A 21,204-nucleotide genomic window follows, 5' to 3' on the forward strand; every position below is an offset into this window, starting at 1 on the left:
CTTATATCCATTGGCTTCAAAGAGATTCCTCATAACACCTAGGGTTAATAAATTAGGACAACATTTTTTTATGTACCAGCTCCACTAATGGTTGTATTAACAACATTAATAGATTATATTCATCATCTGATTTGAAATAAAAACTATGTTGAACAAACTAAAGTACAATCTCATACTATATTAGGCTGATTACAAAAAATTAAAAATTATAAAGTTAAGAATGGGTAGAAAATGAATACCTTCCTTCTCGTTTCCTTCGTGGAACGATCCCCTACATTGGCGCTTTTTGTTGCCTCCCATTCTTTGTTGTTCGTCTGCATCTCTGGTGTTAGAAGACAGTTCATGCAAAACAATATTGCCCGACCTCTCTTGGATTTCAATGGAGGGCGACATATTGGGTGGAGAGTTTGGGTGAAAACCTTGGTCGTGTTTTACCTTGACTTCATAGTCCTCAGAGTAGTACGAATAGTTGTCTGTAGAATAGTCGGACCAGTTGCTTGATTGAGCAAACTCCCTCCTGGAACGTAAAGATTTCCTATCATTTTTGTTTTTGGAAGGCATTGTTTTCTTGTTTGAGGTACAATCTGAAGCATAAAAGTTAAAAGACAGAAGGTGAAGATGTATATTAATAGTTTCCATTTCACACGCAAGGCAATTATTGAAAAAGTTATGGTTTTGAGGCATCTCTTCGACTACTCCCTACCCCCATTATAGAATATAGACTCTCGAGATTCGGATGGGATTGTCCAAACCTTGTCTACACGTCTGAATGTATTTATTATTTTTGCAGTGTCATCATTCCAAAAATGCAATCAATGTCAGCTCCACCGCCACTCAATAAAATAAGAAATTTTTTTAATGGTATAATTTTTTTTCGACATATATGCTCACAAGAACCATTAACATGTGATTTTTTATTTTCTTCCTTTGGAAAATAAACAATTGTTATAGTCAACTTTATTATAATTATGTCAAACTTGAACCACAGTAATCAATGAGGTGCATGGAGATAAATCAAATCCATTGCAGATTTGGCATATAATTATTAAAATATGGAATTAATGGTATATTTGTTGCCTATACTGATTATTGGGTAACATATCCATTTACTGTATACCAGTTAGTAGTGGAATTATGGTGTAACATATCATATAGAAAATTATTTATAATTATTGACTTCAATGCAATAAACTTTGAAATCCGAAAAACTTGGGTTTTACTGTAAGATTGGTGGTTATGTTGTGTTGGGGTTTGGTTATACTGATATTGGGGTTGTTGGGTTGTGCTTCTGGCTGAGTTAGGATTTATTCGTCATGAACATTTACAGGTGTTTCGCTCATTAACTAATTTTTTTTTTCTTAAAACAAGTAACAGTGTTTGGCATTGTTTTCATAAAATAATTTTTAAAAACCAAGTTACAAAAAACGAAAATTTTTTAGAACAACCAAAAGTTGTTTTTAGTTGTTCTCAACTTTTCATTTTGTAAATTTTATTCTCACATAACCTTTATAATTATTATTATCTCACATCAGTGTCTCTCTCATTAATTTATCTCTCCTCACTTTCTCTAACATCACTTTCTTTCTCATAAATATATGATCTCCTTATTTTCTCTCTCCTCACTTCCTCCATCCTCATAAAATATGGAGGCTTCCTTTGCAACTTTTGCCAGCTTCTCTGCCTCCTTCTCAGTTACTACTTCCTCCGCTGCAGTCGCAGTCTCCCCCACAGTTGATTGTAACTCACGGAATAACCTGGAATCAACATCTGGGAGGCTATTGTAGTAGACTACCTCACCGGGAAGTGGCTTCAGCATGGAAAATACCACTAACTGCATGGTTGAATAACCTGTGTCCGAAAAAATTTAATAAAATAAATCATTAATCAATTAATTTGTCACATTTAACAAGATAAAATGAAACTTACTCGGCAGTTGAAAAATATAGGAACCAAATGATCTGTCCAAATAGTGATATCGATCTTCGTAGCCCAGTTAACCATCCTTCGAATCTGCTTCAATACCACTGTTCTCACCGAACTTACTCCCGAGAGCTTCCATCGCCTCAAAAGCTCAGTAAAGAAGTACAGGTGCGTAGCCATTGAAACTATACTTGGCCTCCTTCTATTTTTTGGTCGAACCCCTTTTCACATTACGCCTCGTAACTGTAAGAATGGGCTTCTGCATGTCCTTTTGAACTCCTCTAATAACCTTCAACAAGGAGAACTTCCCCCACGGATACTTGAAAAAGTAATCAAGATCCTCAACCATCTTCAAGAATCACCCCATATTGTCGTTGTCTTCTCTGGGGCATTCAGTACCCCCTCTATTAAATAGTACAAACCCAGGTTAAATGCATCTTCTTGGTTTGTCGAGGCCTTCAAAGCATCTTCCAACTGGCCGAAACTGACCTTCGAATCACCATTAAAGTATTCAGGGATGATCCGATCACTTGAAAGATGCTCTCTCAACTCGTCTGGGGACGGGGTGTTCCCAAAATAGAGCCCGGTGACTGCTTGTCACATGGCTAGGGAACAATGTTCCATAGTTATGACTCTAGAGTCATGAGGAATGTTATGTTGGTGACTAGTCATCATGCACCTATCCTGTTTAAGCTAGTGAAAGGTTCACTTATTTGTTAAGCCCTGGTGACCCTATCGTCACATGGCTAAAGGGAGTTGTACCCACCTTAATGAGTTTTGCGACTGTCACTTGCCTGTTTTGGACTGAAAGTCCTGAATGATTATTATGATCATTGTTGATATTATATCATGCTATATTGTGTTTTCTTGCTGGGCCTTGGCTCATGGGTGCTATGTGGCGCAGGTAAAGGGAAGGAAAAACTCACCCAGCCTTTAGTGGAGAGCTTAGGTGGTGATGTGTACATATGCGGCCGCTTGACCACCACGACCGAAAATAGAAAAAAGATGCATCGGTGTTGCAAAAAAAGGGGATGCGTTGTAGTCGTTCCCATAATGTTTAACGCCCAAAATGTGACTACACTAAGCGGTAGTTGTAGTAAGATCGGGCGGTCGATCCACAAGGAGGTAACCTAAAATCAAAAGGTTAGTAGAAAATAACACAAAAAAAGTTAGTAACAAGAAGTAAATAAAATTGTAAATGGAAAGATGTTTGAGATTTTGGTATTGTATTTTTGATAAAGTGATGAAATGAGATAAGTGAAATAAAGGTAAGATGTAATCAAGAGTTTGAGAAAATGAAAGGTTTCAAGAATCATCCATATGCTTGTTTTGTTACTTGGTTACTTGATTTACAAAAATACACAAGTAAATAGTTCACATCCCAACATTTACTTGGAAAATCTACATTAAAGTCCATAGTTTTTTCTAACAAAAGTTCATTTGAGTTATAAAGTTCTTTACTTTAAAAGAACAATGTTAATCTTATGAAAAATCTAAAAATGACAAAATACCCAAGGGCAATAATGCAATAGAAGATTAGACATAAAATTATGTATCAATATTACTTTTACTAATTAGAAGCACATAGAAAGAGCATGACTAATCCTATATACTATTAGCATAAGTAAATAAAGATAGAGATGAAAGAACATAAATAACTCAAATATATTACATTAAGAACATAGTAAATCAAAGTAGCAAAATAACATCACTTGCATATGGAATCATCCCTAACCTTCCTAGGAAGATTAGGCCATTATGCTCATGATTCTCACAAAATTCTAAGAAGAAAATATGAGAAGAAAGTGAGTGGAAATTTTGCTATAGTTTCTCTACTCTAAAAATTACATTCCAAATGTGAAGAGAGTGTCCCTATTTATAGATGGAGAAAAGGACTAAAAAGAAATTAAACAACAAAATGGGGTTTACAAAATAAATCTGAAATATTAATAAAAAGATATGATTTTGAAAAATCAAATCTTATTATTAATATTACCCTAGCTCTTTTTGTGTATAGTCAAAATGCTCATTTTCTAAAATACCACAAAAACATGAGCTTTAAAGTCCAAAACAGTGGTAATCTTACAATGGTAAACAGTGGTAAACAGTGGTAAGCTATCTGTCTTCCTGGGTTCTTCCTTCCTTGCCTTAGGGCAATCCTTTTTCAGATGACCCACTGCTCCACAAGAGAAGCAGGCCCTTGCCTTACACTCTCCCAAGTGATGCCTCTTGCATCTAGGACACTCGGGATAGGACTTCCAGGCTTCACTGCCCCCAGGACGACCTATTGTAACACCACGAGGTCTCCTGTCAGGACCTGGAACTGGGAAGGTATCAGGAACCTTCCTCTTCTGATCACTGGGGCCAACACCCCTACCAAAACCCACAAATGGAGGACCTGGCCTCCTGAAATCCCTTCTGGCTGCATTGTCACGCCAGATCTTAATCTCTGCAGTTTCCGCTGTAAGTGCCTTCTCCACCACCTGTGCATAAGTAGTCACTCCTGCCACAGTGGTGATGCGCACATCTCGGGCTAACGTAGGTTGTAGCCCCTGTAAGAAACGCTCTCTCCTGGTCCCATCAGTGGGCACCAACTCCTTGGAAAACTTTTCCAAACGGTCAAACCTTAAGGCATACTCGGTTACTGATAAGCTTCCCTGAAGTAGCCTCATAAATTCATCAGCCTTCGCCGCTCTAATGGCGTCATTATAGTACTTTTCATTGAACAAGCTCTTAAATTCCTCCCAGCTCAGGAGATTAACATCCTTGGTCTGGCCAACTACTTCCCACTAAATCCGGGCATCTTCCCGAAACATATAGGCAGCACAGGCCACCCTCTCAGTACCAACTACCTTCATAAAGTCCAAAACAGTGGTAATCATACTCATCCATTGTTCAGCTTTGGTGGGATCAGCACTGCCTTCAAACACAGGAGGTTGCTGTTTCCTGAGCCGCTCATAAAGAAGTTCCAATCTGTTTTCAACCCCAGGCAGTGGCCCAATAACTAGCACCGACACAGAAGGTGCCTCTGCAGCACTGGCCACCACAGGCACTTGCTGCTGTCTTAGGAGACGAAGCTCCTCTCCCTGTTTTACCACTATAGCCTGCAAATCATTAAACATCTGCTGTCAGTTTGCAGGTGCTGGCTGTGGAACCTGAGATTGGTCATTCACTTGACCCTGACTATTGTCATTATTTTGACCCTGACCGCTCTGGCCATCTGAGGTGCCTGTCTGTTCTGGGTTCATTCTGTCACTGATACCTTACTGAAACAATAATCAATACGGCCAGTCAGGTAGTAATAACTAAACCTCTTGCCGCCTTACGGTCCAAGAACAAACAGATAATAATCACATTCCACAGTCATTCAATATTCACAATCAGATACATGTTTATGGCATTCAGCACTCAGCATGTATCACATGATAACCCATAAACGACCATACTAATAAGCAGGTGCCAGCAATCTCAGTACTAACCAGTACACATTTGCTGAAGATATAATATTTCAGGGCACAGGCTCAACATAATATCTCATGCACACAGGTAAAGCATATATATCACATTTAAGCAATTATACATGTAACCACATAAATAGTTACCAAACCGTGAGTCGAGCTTGCCTTCGGTGATGTGTGTACATACCCAGCCAGTCTACAGGAACCCTAACCTTGGCATTGTTCTGATACCAAGTTGTAACGCCCTGGTTACCCCAGAACAATTACGGTGAACCAGAAATTTGACCCGCTACCCGAGTCCTTTGGTTAAAAACGTGATCTAAGTGTTAATATCAGGTTAAGGTGAAAAACCAGCAAAAAGGAAAGGGTAGATTTCATTAAGTAAACAAACTGCTCATGAGCCTTTCAAAACGTTTACAAGTAGTTCGTAATACAAAAGAGAGAGTCGCTACAGTTCCAAATTTACAATCCCCGCCGGCCTAAGCGGCAAAAATAGGGTAAACCCCTAGTCCCTTTGAGAACTCCTTGACCGTGGCGGTCAAGCGGCCCTGTATGTGCATCACATCGCCCAAGCTCTCCACTCAAGGCTGGCCAAGCTTTTCCTTTCCTTTACCTGCACCACATAGCACCCATGAGCCAAGGCCCAGCAAGAAAACATAATAAAACATGATGTAATATCAACAACGATCATAATAACCATTCAGGACTATCAGTCCAACAAATAGGTGACAATAGCCAAAAGTCACAATAATGAGCATCGCTCCCTCTAGCCATGTGACAATAGGGTCACCAGGGCTTAACTGATAAATGACTCCTTCATAAGCTTGATCAGGACAGGTGTATGGTGATTAGTCACCAACATAACCTTCCTCACAACTCTAGAGTCGAACTATGGACAACGTCCCTTAGCCACGTGACAAACGGTCACCGGGGTCATATACCTTGGCTATAGTCATCTGATCGTAGATCAGGCAAGCGCTTATAAGTTCTTCGACCTTAGGGTCGGTCCCGCATTAATGCCATAGAGCCATTCAATGCGTGATCATCGAATTTAGTGTCGGTCCCTGACTAGTCAGTGTCTCAAACAGGTAATCAACGTACATCAGCACTTAATACGCAATCCACGTCCACATATATCAACCAACATGCCTCAATGTCAAACCATGCATGTCACATACCTATACAGGGTGCAACTGTATTCATATACTGTTTTCTTACCTCAGATTCGAGCTAGAAAGATTAAAAGAACGGCCCGTGAGAGTGATCAGCCTTTAGTCCTTTAGCGGTCACCTAATTAAACCAAACATGAGACATCATTAATAATAATGATCAACATAGGTTCCCACACCAATATCTAGCCTCTGGAAGATCAATCCCAACTAATCAAAGTGGTAGGAACACTCCCGAGGCCTATAACTAAGTTCCCGGGGTCAAAACGAGCAAACGGGGCGAAAACAGGGCAAGGGCTGCGGCCCTAGCACCTTGGGCCGCGGCCCCCAGGGTTCCCAGAGGCAAGGTCCGCAGCGCCCTCCATCAAGGGCCACGGCGCCCAGCAAGCACAAAGCCTCCACCTGCTTCTTCAAAGAAGGGCCGCGGCTCTCCACCCTGGGCCATTCCCAAACGTGATTTTATCACTCCAAAGCCTCCAAAATCATACCTAAACATTCCCCAATCATCAAAGAAAAGTTCCCAAGCTTCCCCATGCACCAAAATCCTCAAAACCCAAGGTTCAAACGAATCGGAAACTCAACAATTCACAAAATCAATTCAAAGCTTAGAAACTCGGAAAAACTCAAAACTTAAACCTCGATTACCTTTGATTGGGTTATTTTCCGTCAAATCCTTCGGTTAAGAAGCTTCTAATCTTTCTTAGGATCGCTACGCCTCAACCCTTGCTTGATTCCGACTCCTAGAACTCGAGATATCTCCGAAAATACTCAAACGGTAAAACGGGCTATCAAAAGGAAGAACGAGAGGTTTTCTTATCGTACGATCTATCTAACAGCTACTTCAAGCTTAAGTAACCTCAAATAAAACCTAGTGCTCGGGGTCCCAAAAACACCCCCGGGGACATTATAGTCAAAACCTCCGAAATTTCACCCTGATCTCAAATATTCCCAATTTTTCATCAAATAGGCATTTCTATTACCCCAAAATTGACCCCATTATAACAAAACCGCTAATCCATCATGTATGACCGTCTCATGCCGAATAGCTCGAATATATCTCCATAATAATGAGATCTCATTCACAAATCAAGTTATGCACCCAAACACACAAATTCACCCTCAATGGGCCAAATTATCAGAATAGCATAATTATATAAATGTGGACCCACATGCACGCATATAACATCATATCATAATATAATTCACATATACATGCATAAACACATTTAATGGCATAATTAAACAGTTATGGCCCTCCCGGCCTACTAATCCAGCCATTAACCATAATAGGGAATCCTTGGGCCTAAGGGTCTCTTTGGGCCTGCTGGAGCCGTGGAGCTTGAAGGCAATGCTGAAGGAAATAGGGAAATCGTAGGAGATGTAATTATCCCAAGGAAATATGCATATATGTGCATATGGGTCAATGCAGGTGGAGACAGGTGGCGCAAGGAAGGATGATCACATTGGGTGCTAGATGAAGCTGAAGAAGGTGTTGGGCTGGAGTCTTGGGCCGAATGGGCCTGATTTCTTCAACAAAATATCACTTTCTTCATTTCCTTTTTCAGTTTTAACTATTTCTCTATTCTCCATTTTTATTAGTGTCCAAATGCAATTTATTTCCTGAAAATTAAACATAAATTAAATTAAAATTAATATTTTCAATTATAAAATATATTACAATAAATTCATGAAAATATTAATTAAAACTTAATTTATTTTACACTTTAAAACTAATTAATTTGCATTTTTGAGCACTAATCACATAAATATTATTTTATTTTAGTATGGAAGACAATTTATAAAAAAATTTAGGCAACTCATTTATGTCTAACATGACAGATTTTCTTGCCATTTATTTTTATAATGTAACATTTTAAAAAAATTAGTCTTTCTTTTATTAAAGAAAAAAAAAAAACCCGTCCACCTCATCACTTGACCCCCACCACCGAGCTCTTATCATAGCAAGACCCACTTAGTTGCTCTAAGTCAGTCTTTAGAAAGTCACACTAACTATAAAAAAAATAATGCCAATAAAGAACTCCATCCGTTCCTCCTCAGACACACTCTAGTTGACCATCTTTGAATTTCTATCTCATCATCTTATTTCCAAGCAATGGGCCGAAAAAAAAATTATGTGGTATTTGTGGGCAGATCAACTGGTATTTTTGAGTCATGGGCTGATTGCAGCAAGGAGGTGCTTGGATTTAGTGGCAACTGTTTTAGAGGATACAACACCATAGAAGAAGCTATAGAAGAATATGGGTCATATTTTGGCCGTATCACAGTCACACCTCACAAGGTAAACCCTGATGGTGAAGAAAACAAGAATAAAATTCAGTATCAAACAAATGGACCAAACGCAACTGCCGAAGAAACCTCAACTTCAGTTGATGGGAACGAAAATACCTAAGCAAATGAAGTAAGTTTAGCTTTCGCTGTGGGTTTTCTTCTCGGTTCTATGTCCAACCTTCGCATCGGACATGCGTAGTCGATGAATAGGATCTCCACAAATCCACTTATCTTTAAAGAGTTATTTCTTCCATCACTTTTATTTTACTTTTCAGTAAGCTTGTACACCTCCTTAACTATGTTTGTATTTTAGTTTTTTACCTTCTCTGTTTTGTCATCTACCTTCTCAAATATGGGGTTCTCTGTTCCGGTAGTCAGAAAAACACTAAACTCATATACTGGGCTTGATTAAGTGGGATTTATTCAAAACCACACCCTGCTTTACTGTTGAACTTGTAAGGGCAATAGTTAAATGTGAAGATGACCTTTATTATCTTTTATAATATATAAAGCTAAAATATGGTCACCTTGCCGTAATAGTTACGTCTTTTAATAAAAGTCTTAATCTCATAGGTACTTCACACATCAACTGATTTACTAGTGAACTAGGTGTATATATTGTCACTATTAATTAAATTTTTTTCATCACCTTTTCTTATTCTTTTTAATAATCAAAATCCCTAGCTTTTTTTCTTGGTTAAGGAAAATCTCCATAAAAATAAACCAAAATTAAATTTTAATTAATGTAGTGGACAATAATATTTTTTTTGGGGTAATACTACATAACAAAAATGATATCTCTTCTATATAATAAATGTGTAGATAACGAAAATTCTTGGTTTAACAGTTTTTTATTTTTTTAATGATAATGTCGACGCGGTTTTTCGCCAACAGTGAATTATATGAATAAATAGGATGGATTACTGCTGGATGATAAACCGTGATCTAGAAAATGATAATAATCAAGAATGTGGAAACTAATTGCGTGGTTCAGAAGTTGAAATCCCCCTGGTATATGCACGTTTATATTACGTGGTAGACTTTATAAGGATCCGGGGGTATGTCAGGCCTCTGATGCATCACGAGCCTAATGTGGCGCTAGCTTGTGGCTTCTACTATGTCGACACAATGGCTCCAAGCGATGAGCAGCTAAATGATCCATCAGCTCGAGCTATTTGTTTAGGGGACTGTAACAAACAGCCTTGGGTGGACGGTGGACACGTGGCAGATCGATTTAGGCCCTTCTCTAGCTCGACAAAGTGCGTGCGAATATTCAGGGCGTACAGATAACTTTAATGGAATATTCGCATATTTAACAGAATATTCTTATACTTAACGGTAGTTTGTAAACATTTAAGTTTAAATAAAATAAATAATTACAAAAATTTCAAAAAGGATATTTTTGAGATATTTTACAATGATAATTATTTTAAAACAATAAATAATAAAATCATACGTTTTATAACTTAAAAATTAAATAAATTTAAACTCACTTATTAGAATAATATCATATTAAACATATAATATAATCTACTGTGAATTAGCAATAATTTTTTTTTTTTTTAAAACTAGCAAGAAACTTAAATTTAAAATACACGTATAATATTTAATATTACATTAAACATAACGGGAGCGACTACAACGCATCCAATTTTTTTGCAACATCGGTGCATTCTTTTTCTATTTCGGCACCTGAATAGTTATAATCCCAAAAAAATTTATATGATGGTGTACATTATAATTATGTAGAACATCCTGCAAATTTTCAATAAATTCTGAATAAATTATGGTACCGAAATAGGGTCTAAACTGTCTATTGCACGAGTGCCTATTTTTTTGTGTACGCGAGTAAAATTTGACAGTTTGAGCTCTATTTTCGGCTTCGTAAACTATTCAGAATTTCTTGAAAATTTAATTAAAATATGATATTTATTTCAAAATTCATATTACATTAATATAAAAAGCCATAAAAATAATTAACAAATTCTATAAATAAAACAGATCAAAAGTGGATATTGCACATTGCTTGTATCTAGTTCTTATATAATAATAAGAGAGTATGGATGAAATGATATGCATCAAGAGGAAATTTTATACTAATTATTTAACTTATGCCAAACAATATATGTCGTCATGATTATTAAATATGTAGATGTTGGTAAAAAAAAAATTAAATTGTGTTTACAAAATTATATAAGGGGTTGGTAAGATATTTAGTACTGGAATAAATAATATTCAAAAGCACCAATGAAATTAGAAAACCGCGTTTTATGGTGTGTATTAAGGGTAAACCCTAGAATCCCCATAATTTTAATTATATGAAAAATTATTCATCTTACGCAATGAAACCACTGAAGAAAGGGAGTACGAAATTCAACCATGGCCTTAATCACCCGAAATTCCAAACCAGCAGGACCTTCGAGGCAAAGGTACAGAACTACACATCAAGAAACAATCTGGCGACTAGAACACGACAACAAATACCCAAACGGCGGAAATCGTTGATTCGACTTGGCAAATCGGGTTTAAGGACCCTCAAGGAGATGACAACATTAAACTCACCAAACCCTTATCGTCCTCTGCCTCTTCAACATATTAGCAACAAGGTGAGCCATATTCCGTATATTTTATAGTCTTATTTATTTAATCCATCTTCACCAAAATCCAGTGTTTTGATCTTCTCGAAGGTATCCTTCTTAATCTCCATATATTATTATTGTACCAAAACATTGTACTCATTATCTATGGTTTGGATTTACTCGATGCGAAATAAATGTTATGCAGTGCATGTTTTTTGACTAAGAAATGTCTATGTTTTTAATTTTAAATAAAGTATTAAGCCAATTACTAAAAACCAACTATTTAATCTCATATGTACACTGTCAGTTGAAGAGTAAACTTTGGCAGTTAGTAATCCAAAATTATTGAATGTTAAATTATATTTTTCAATAGGAACATAAACTTCATTTGGGGCTACATTCTAATAGGCCCTTACTCCTAAAAGATTGGTACCTACACATGGACGAGTTGATGAAGGAGAAAATCATAGGCACTAGATTGGCAACACTTATTGACACCATACAGTGGCTACCCATGAACACGAATATCATTATTGCTATAGCTGAGAAATGGTGGGACTCAACTCATACTTTCCATATCGATAATGTTGGCAAAATATCTATGACACCTTTGGATTATAGTGCAATTACAGGAATCCCTTGCATTGGTAAACCATTGAAACTCGACCCCAAAATCCATAATAAGAAAGAAATCTTGTTCCTTTGCTTAGGGTCACCTATAGATGGAAAAATTCATCGATCTGTGGATATAGGGTGGCTAATTAGAGAGTACAGCAACATGACTCCAAAATCATCATTTGAGAATGACTGTGTAGTTAGAACTTTCTTATTAGCACTAATTGGTTCTACCATATTGGCAAATGAGACCATGAAGGTATCTCTTGCATTATTACCCTATTTGAGGAACTTGAGTACTATATACAAGTATAATTGGGGGGCTGCTGGACTAGGTCATTTGTATGAGCAAATGGATGACATTTCTCGAGGTAATATAAACAAGGTTGGAAGTAGTATGCATTATTGGCAGGTATGAAAATTTTAAACTTTTAAATTATTTATTATTAATTTTAATAACCCTTTTCATTTTAATTATTAAAGTAATCAGTATATCTTGTAACTCATCTATTGTCAGCTATTATAAACAATTTAACACGGGTAATAATCGTGATGTAGGTCTGGTCTATTGAATACCTAAACTTTCGGTCAGCATAACCAATACCGTGCGGCCTACACTCAATGGACTTCCACGAGAGCTTGAATGCTTGAATTCCTCCTCAACATATGATTTTACTAATTCTTTGACATTGAATAATATGCGACATCATCTCTCACATTTAGAAATCCATCAAGTAAGACTCCTCACGTGATTTGTACATAGTCTGCTCATTGACACATCATGCACGTAATTTATAGCACATAAACATTAAGCACTAAAACTTTATGTGAAATTTTATAGGTTAATTGGAGACCATGGGGAATGGTTGATCAGTATCCTGAATTCATGAAACAAAGTATGGAGTCCACCCATAAGCGACTACTAATGGTTAGTGAAAAAGGGGGGTCTTGGTATTTGGGAGAGAGAATTAGTGTGCAAAGCCTTCGAACATGCCACTATCTACTACCGAATGACCCCCCTAAGTCAATGATTTCTTCAAAAAAGACAACTTACATCACTAGGGATATGGCTAGTAATGGACGTGAAGCTTTCCACTTTATTAAAGACTTCAACCCCAACACATATCCCCCCTTCCTGAAAACATAACTAAATAATAACTCTGTAACCCAACCTCAGGTATAGAAAACAATAGCATCTAAGTTCACCTCCCTAATCTTATGAAAATAAAGTAACAACTTGATATCTTTTAGACATGAACTACATTGTAGGGTGGAGAAGATCCAACGAATATGACCGTAAGGATCAAGTGCGATGTCGAGAAAGAAGTCATGCTTGTTGATGACAACATACCAACACCGCCTTAGAAGATCCTATTACCAACGACTCAAGGACGACCTGATGTCATATGGATTCCAGCAGATGTAAACATGCCAGATATCTCAATACCACCACACGTGAAGCATGTAAGATATAAATCTATAACGTAACTTTGCTAATCTAATTGTAAATAAATGGAATTTTAAATTTAAGTGTATTAGTAGTATCTATTTATAGGCTTCTCCAACCTATATTTTTTATGACCAATTTTAATTGCAACTAAAAAGTCATATTAATATTATAGAAGTGCATTCCTTAATCAACACTGATAGATGATGCATAATTGCATATAATGCAGGTAAGTGTCGGCAAAGCAAATGAGCTACTTCGAATGATTGGAGGAATGCATACTGTCCTTGTTGAAAGGATCATTCAGGCTAGGGAGCAGCTACAGACTTCTACTTCAACAATCCAAAATCTAAGATATCGTCTGGTGAATAAAATTTAATTTTACAAAAAAAATTTGCTTCTCCAAGATTTGTATTCCTACCCATTCAACTAATTAATATGTCACATGCAGTTAATGAGGGAACAAGAAAATTATCATTATGAAGATGACATTCAAGAAGACGAAGATGATCCAATCATATTCAACAACCAAATAATGTCAGCATGGACAGTGCAAATGATGGAGATATAGAGGATGCACAACTTATTTAAAAACTTCTTCTAACAAACTCCAAAATTGCCGAGCCTCTGTAACAGACATCATCTATAGCAATTCTCTTTATATCCCCTACTTAGGAAACGTATCCTGAATGCCCCATTTGCTTGAAGTAGAGGAGGTTCTACTACTTAGGAAATTTTGAAGTCCTAACTTTTTTATGTATTAATAATCAAATAACTCTACTTTATATTCATTGTAGTGTTCTTCTTTCACGAACCTGAACCCTATTTAAAAATTAGTATTTTTAAATGTGATGTTATTTGTTAGATTAATAGTTCAATGACTACACTTTATTATTTACAACTAAATGAATATTGTTGGAACTGGCATTCGATCAACATGTATCTTTCATTAAAATGAACCTCCAAACAATCTGAAAAAATATGGCCACTACACTACTCGTTCCCCAAACCCAAAGTAAGGGCCATTTTAATGCTCCTCAGCTCAGGCTCCACAGCACTAGCCTCCATAGAAGAGAACACACTTCAATCTAGTTCATTGCATCTTTTTTAATACCCATTTCATATTAAATAAAATAGTACTTCACCAATTGGAATTAAAGATGAATTTAGCAAAATTCAAACCAAAAACTACGATATATACTCTAGGACTACAATTTGCAAAAGAAATATTCTTAACACTAACAGTTCTGGATTTGTAATGTCAGAGAAAGAAGAACCGTTTTGGTGGATTATATAGAATAATGCAGTAAGTGTGTGGTCTGAGAAGGGTCATCAAAGAAGTTCCTTGTAAAATGTCATGCCTTTTTTTATATATAATTTAAGAATACAACTACCTCATCTTATTATTAACACTAGCATGAACTTTACATTATTCCAAATTTTCGTACTCAAATTTGGCCAACTTTTACAAAATAGCCAATCCAAAATTTTAGACATTTATTCGATAGAGTAGAAATATAGTAATTGCTGATGTATTTTCAATTTCATGTTAATCAAAGAGGGAGGAAACTTATAAAAATATAGATGCTTAATTCCACACTAGTCTAAAAAGTGGTGAATTGTATCTGCCTTACTATTAACAATAACTTTTGTACAAAATAGACCAATTCGGTTACACATTAAAAACATAAACCCCATAATAGAACTCAAAAATTCATATGGTTTAAATAGGAGATGAAGCAATAACAATGACCCTCTCATGTCCCTGTCAACAACATCCTGATGCAACTAGACTAAGATATTAATACACCAAAATATCTAACCCAATTTACCATCTTTACAATCTAACCATTACAAATTAATTCATCTGAGAAGGTAACGAGGGTAAATTCATTCTTTAATAACCCCAAAATAACAGTACTGATGACCCAAAAAATAGACAGTCAACATGATGTTAATCTTCTTCAACTTTTGTAACGACCTCCTTTCTTAACATACATATATATAGTGTAAAAACAAAGTTTTACCTGAATATAACAATACTGAAATTCTGAATTTACAAAAACTTTATTAAACAATACAAAAACTAATGTTCATAACTTCAAACCATACAATACTCACAACTAAATAAAAACTTTATCTTACATACAAATCTTAATACTTTTATAAATAATTTTCGTGGCGTTACTACACCTTAACATAGAAATGAAGATGTATACAACCGATAAATTGAAAAGCTTTATGTAAATTACAAAGTTCATGAAATACTTTTAAAGCTTTAAGTAATTTATAAAGTTCACAAAATACTTTTTATGAAATATAATTATAGAATCAAGTTTCTCGTTTATTTATAAAATAGCATAGCAGAACTCCACTCCCTTCAGGTCGGCCCCATATGTACAGTCATGTTGGCTCCACGTATACTCATCAACAATTTATATTTGGGGCCTCTTACCTACAATACAAAACATTATCTGATGAGCTAAGGCTCAGTAAGTAGAATAACTACCTCATATGCATTAAAATAAACGTGCAACATGCTATGTATTTTCTTTCTTTCTTTCACTTTCCTTTCTTTTGGGCCCTAGAGGATGCTGCTGCCGGCCTTACATAGGGAATCACATTCCCACCTGAACATAAACATGATAATAGGGAATTTCTCCCTCATAAACATTCATGATATAGGGAAATACATCTCCCTCCTTACATTTTTGGGACGTAGGTCTCCCAAGCAGCACCTCTACTTTAACGCTTTCAATAACTTGTTTGTGAACATTAAGCGTGCTTATGCATAAGAAATATAACATTCTTAAAAATAACTTATGCATAACAACATGGCAGGATAACATATAAAGCATATAAATGCACATAAGACACATAAATGACTTGTATTGTAGATGAGGATTCTACATACCTTGCGTCTTGATAAAACAACCGAAATTGTTAGCTTCCTGATAAAAACACAAACTATTAACTTACATAAAATCTACATGATGTAATTTTAGTTTACAATTGTTGTTATTCTATTTTTTCTTTTCTTCTTATTTTATTGTTTATTTTATGTCCAGGCATATGGTCATACTATAATTGTCCATGGCAAGATCCCAGTCTAAAAGTCGTGGTCATGGTCATACGGAAATGTCCAGGTGATAGTATCAGTCTATAATAATAGGGAATACGGTCATATAACAAAAGTCCAAATAGTCCAAAGTGTGACCATAGCCTATATAAGTTTAGTATTATAAAGATACATAAACATAGTTTATATTTCAATTTTGGCATTATAACGACATAGTAAAATAATCTATATATAAATTTTTGCATTATAACGGCATAGTAAAATAATCTGTATATAAATTTTTGGCATTATACGACATAGTAAAATAATCTATATATAAATTTTTTTGGCATTATAACGACATAGTAAAATAATCTATATAAATTTTGGCATTATAACGGCATAGTAAAGTAATCTATATATAAATTTTGGCATTATAACGACATAGTAAAATAATCTATATATAAATTTTGGCATTATAACAACATAGTAAAATAATCTATATATAAATTTTGGCATTATAACGGCATAGTAAATTAATCTATATATAAATTTTGGCATTATAACGACATAGTAAAATAATCTGTGTATATATAATAACTAAATAACTGAAAAGAAAGGCTCGGGAAAGAGCTTACCTAAAAGGTTTTCGTAGGCTAACGTTTCGGACAGAACTTCGCCTAGATCTTCAAGATTTAGAACTTTAGAAGGGTGTTAAGAAGATGTTTGGGTAGAGTAAGAGAAAGAAAATGAGGTTTTTGTGATTCAATATGAGTTTTGGAAAGGCTATTTATAGGAAAATTTTGGGTTACTATGCTAATAAAATATTTAAAATATAAGCATAGTGGAAAAATAAAATATGCAAAATATAAGCATGGTGGTTTGCTAATGTCATCATTGTATCACTACTGCATCATCATGTGGGAACCATGGGGTGGACCCCGCTGTGGGACCCATGCGGACCCCATTGTGGGACCCACTATGAATAGTACTCGGTGAATAGTAAAAAAATTGAAAATTTCTCAATCTTCTTAATTTACCTAGTCCAACATTTTTTACTCACAAACTTTTCTGAAAAAGTTTCTCTAACATCCATAAATTAATTATTCTCATGTGTTAGTTACTTCAACAACTTAGAATTGTTAAAATCCCACAATAGAATACACCTATATCCCCAACGGTCAAGTCACTATTCACCAACGGTCATAACGGCTAGTTTTTGTCCTATAAATACTTGTTCCTTCAACCATTTACTTGCAAACTTCCTCATCTCTTAACCTTCTAGATAACATTCATCATCAAATCATGAATTTCTCTTTATTTTTCATAACTTTAGTGATTGTTTGCTTGTATTTAGCATCATTCTATGGGTATTATACTAATGAAATGCCCATGAATATTATAGTTGCGTATTCATTAGTTATTCTTCCACTTTACTTAATAGCTCTAGCCTTCGATTAGCATTGTAGTGCACTCAAAAGTATGAATAAAAATATATTCTCTTATCTTTCATAATTGTTATAATGTATTTGTAAAAAGAAATGGGAGTTACAACTTTACATTGAATGGATACATCTCCAATACATCAACACCACAACCCAGTCCAAATTATTACTGCAGTCCAAACTACATACCTTCCTGCAGCAAAAAAAAAAAAAAAAAAAAGACAAAATACAAAATACAAAATCAAACACTCTTAAAGATAATCTCAAAACTATAAATATAGGTGCCCTTCTTGTACAAAGATAAACTCATGAGATCAAAATATAAAACAAATGTTTTTGACGAGATTTACCTTCCTGCAGCAAAAAAATAAAAAAATCAAAACAAAAATATAACACACATGTTTTTGACGAGATTTCACATTTTGATCAAATACAATTAGAATACACCAAGGTTGTCCCCAAAACAAATCCATTCATTTCAATGGAAAATAACATAGACCCACTGTTAATTACTAAACACTCACACTGCAAAGGAATGATCCAATCGGTTATAAGTCACAAATTAACACAAACATCCCAAGCATATTATACAAAGATAAATAACCAACCCAGTAACATTTAATAAGAAGTAGAGGAACGAGAGTGAAGGTCGCATCCCACCTTTAACTTTAAAACACTAACAAGATAGGAAAAAAGCCCCGGATTGCCAGCGTTAAGGACATAACTGACTATACCGAAACCCAGAAAATTTATTAAGGACAGAACTCACCAAACAATTGACGGGTTTGAACGGAATTCGAAAGTCGGGAGATCCAAAACCCAGTATATTTATAATCACCACCCACAAAAATTTATTAAGGACAGAATTCACCAAACAATTGACGGGTTTGAACGGAATTCGAAAGTCGGGAGATCCAAAACCCAGTATATTTATAATCACCACCCAAAAAAATTTATTAAGGACAGAACTCACCAAACAATCGACGGGTTTGAACGGAATTCGGAAGTTGGGAGATCCAAAACCACCACCCACAACCAGGGTTAGAGAGGGATTTTGAAGACAGAACTCACCAAACAATCGGAAGATCCAAAACCACCACCCTCAACCAGGGTTAGAGAGGGATTCTCAAGACAGAACTCACCAAACAATCGGCAGATCCAAAACCACCACCCACAACCAGGGTTAGAGAGGGATTTTGAAGACAGAACTCACCAAACAATTGGCAGATGCTTTACCCATAAAATACCTCTTTTTACTTTTATAAATGAACCCACCGATTAATAGGAACTTCAAAATCGGGACCCCACGGTTTTTTCCAAATAAAGCAACTCTTAAAGGAATGATATGGAGTAGGAGGTTGTACAATTAATAACGTGTTCCACCGTTCCATTTATATAAACTAGAGTCAACAAGTACACGTGTAAGGCCAGAAATAGACAACACCAGTGTTGAAAAGAAAAGTGGAGTACTGAAGCCTTTCCCTATATATATATATATATTTAACATCATAAATAATGTTTTAGTTTAATTATTCATTTAATATGTTTATGTTATTCTTTTATATATAATATTATTTATTTATTTGAAATTTATATGACAATGATATAAATTTAATAAAAAAAATTAATAAATTTTATAAATAAAACTAAGTAAAAGTGTATTTTGCACGTTGCTTGTATCTAGAATTATATATACACATCTATGAATAATAACCATTGAGAAGTCTTCTATATATACATATGGAAGACTTCTTAATAATTAGTACCCATAGATGGGCACTAACAATTATGATGATGTGGCAACATAATGATTTGGTATAGCAAGTCACCAACAGGTAAATATTTTTTTCTACATTAATTTTGAATTTAGTTGTTTTTTTGCCATAATTAATGTTGTTTCCAACCAATGAGAGACACTAGCTATATTTAGAAATTGACAGGCATTTGAAAATTTAAAAATTTACAATATTATATTTTCATAATAAATACATGTTTTTCATCAAGTAACCCTTCCAAAAATTTGAAAAAATCAAAAGCTATTTTTAGAAATATAAATTAATAACTATAAATATGGACCATTGATCTTAATCTAATAGTTAATAATATTAAAGTAACCATCCATAGCTAGTAATATGGAAGACTTCTCAATGGTTACTAGCATTATAGAACTAATTTGCGAAATAAAAAATAAATATGTACATTATAAATATTGATAATATCATGATAGTTCAAATATTAATATTAATATTAAAAATTTATAGGTAAGAATTTTTTTTAATGAAAAATTTATTTAATTATTAAAACCATTAAATATTTTTAAAATGTCAGGAAAATATATTTTTTTCAATGTCATGTTTGGTATTGTTATAAATTAAGTAGTCCATTTTTTTTTAAGAATGATTCACTATTTTTATATTTTATTTATATATTTTGAAAGAAAAAATAAATAAAAATAGCATTTAGGGACCTAAATGATATGATTTGAAAATATTGAGGACCTAACTGATACAAAATCAACTTTCGGGACCTAAGTATTATAAAATGTGAAGAATGGGGATTACAATTGAAAAAAACCATTTTTAAAACTTAAAAATTAATTTACAAAAATAAAAAATTAAACCAATTTTAATGTGGCTCATGTCATTATATTTTTTAAATTAATTTTAATTACTTATTAAAGTATTTATAACTGAGGGTTATATGGTCATTATAAAAAATTTGGTTGACTAAATTTGGATAGATAGTATCATCTTGTATACAATTTTAAATTACAAAATACCAAAAATATATAATTAGAAACATAAGATTAACAACTATATTAAGTTACTAAATGAGTATATTCATTATTTTATGAAACAAAATATTATTAGTAGGCATTTTTGAACACAAATGGGACTAAAATATTATTTTTGTCATAAATTGAAAACATTCTAATTTTAATAAAGTTTTAATTTGATCAAAACCGATTTTTTTTGATGAAAAAAAATGATGTTTTCAGGGGTGCAACACGAGGACTTCCCAGGAGGTCACCCATCCTAGTACTATTCTCGCCCAAGCACGCTTAACTGCGGAGTTCTGATGGGATCCGGTGCATTAGTGCTGGTATGATCGCACCCAAAACCGATTTAAGTGATAATTCTATTTTGATTTGTAAAATGTATTTTGGTATTACACTAGATAAAAAAAAAGTGGAAATAGATCTTAATTTTTATAAGCAAAATTGT

General features: G+C 34.5%; 1 non-coding gene across 1 annotated transcript; it reads right to left on the reverse strand.

Annotated features, from left to right (window-relative positions):
- Positions 1-20,977: 20,977 nt before the first annotated feature.
- On the reverse strand, positions 20,978-21,096 carry LOC133833187 (5S ribosomal RNA). The gene has a single exon (XR_009892582.1). It is a non-coding gene; the product is annotated as a 5S ribosomal RNA (ribosomal RNA).
- Between the last annotated feature and the right edge of the window lie 108 nt (positions 21,097-21,204).

The sequence above is a fragment of the Humulus lupulus genome, chromosome 4 (assembly GCF_963169125.1).
Source record: "Humulus lupulus chromosome 4, drHumLupu1.1, whole genome shotgun sequence".
NCBI lineage: Eukaryota > Viridiplantae > Streptophyta > Magnoliopsida > Rosales > Cannabaceae > Humulus > Humulus lupulus.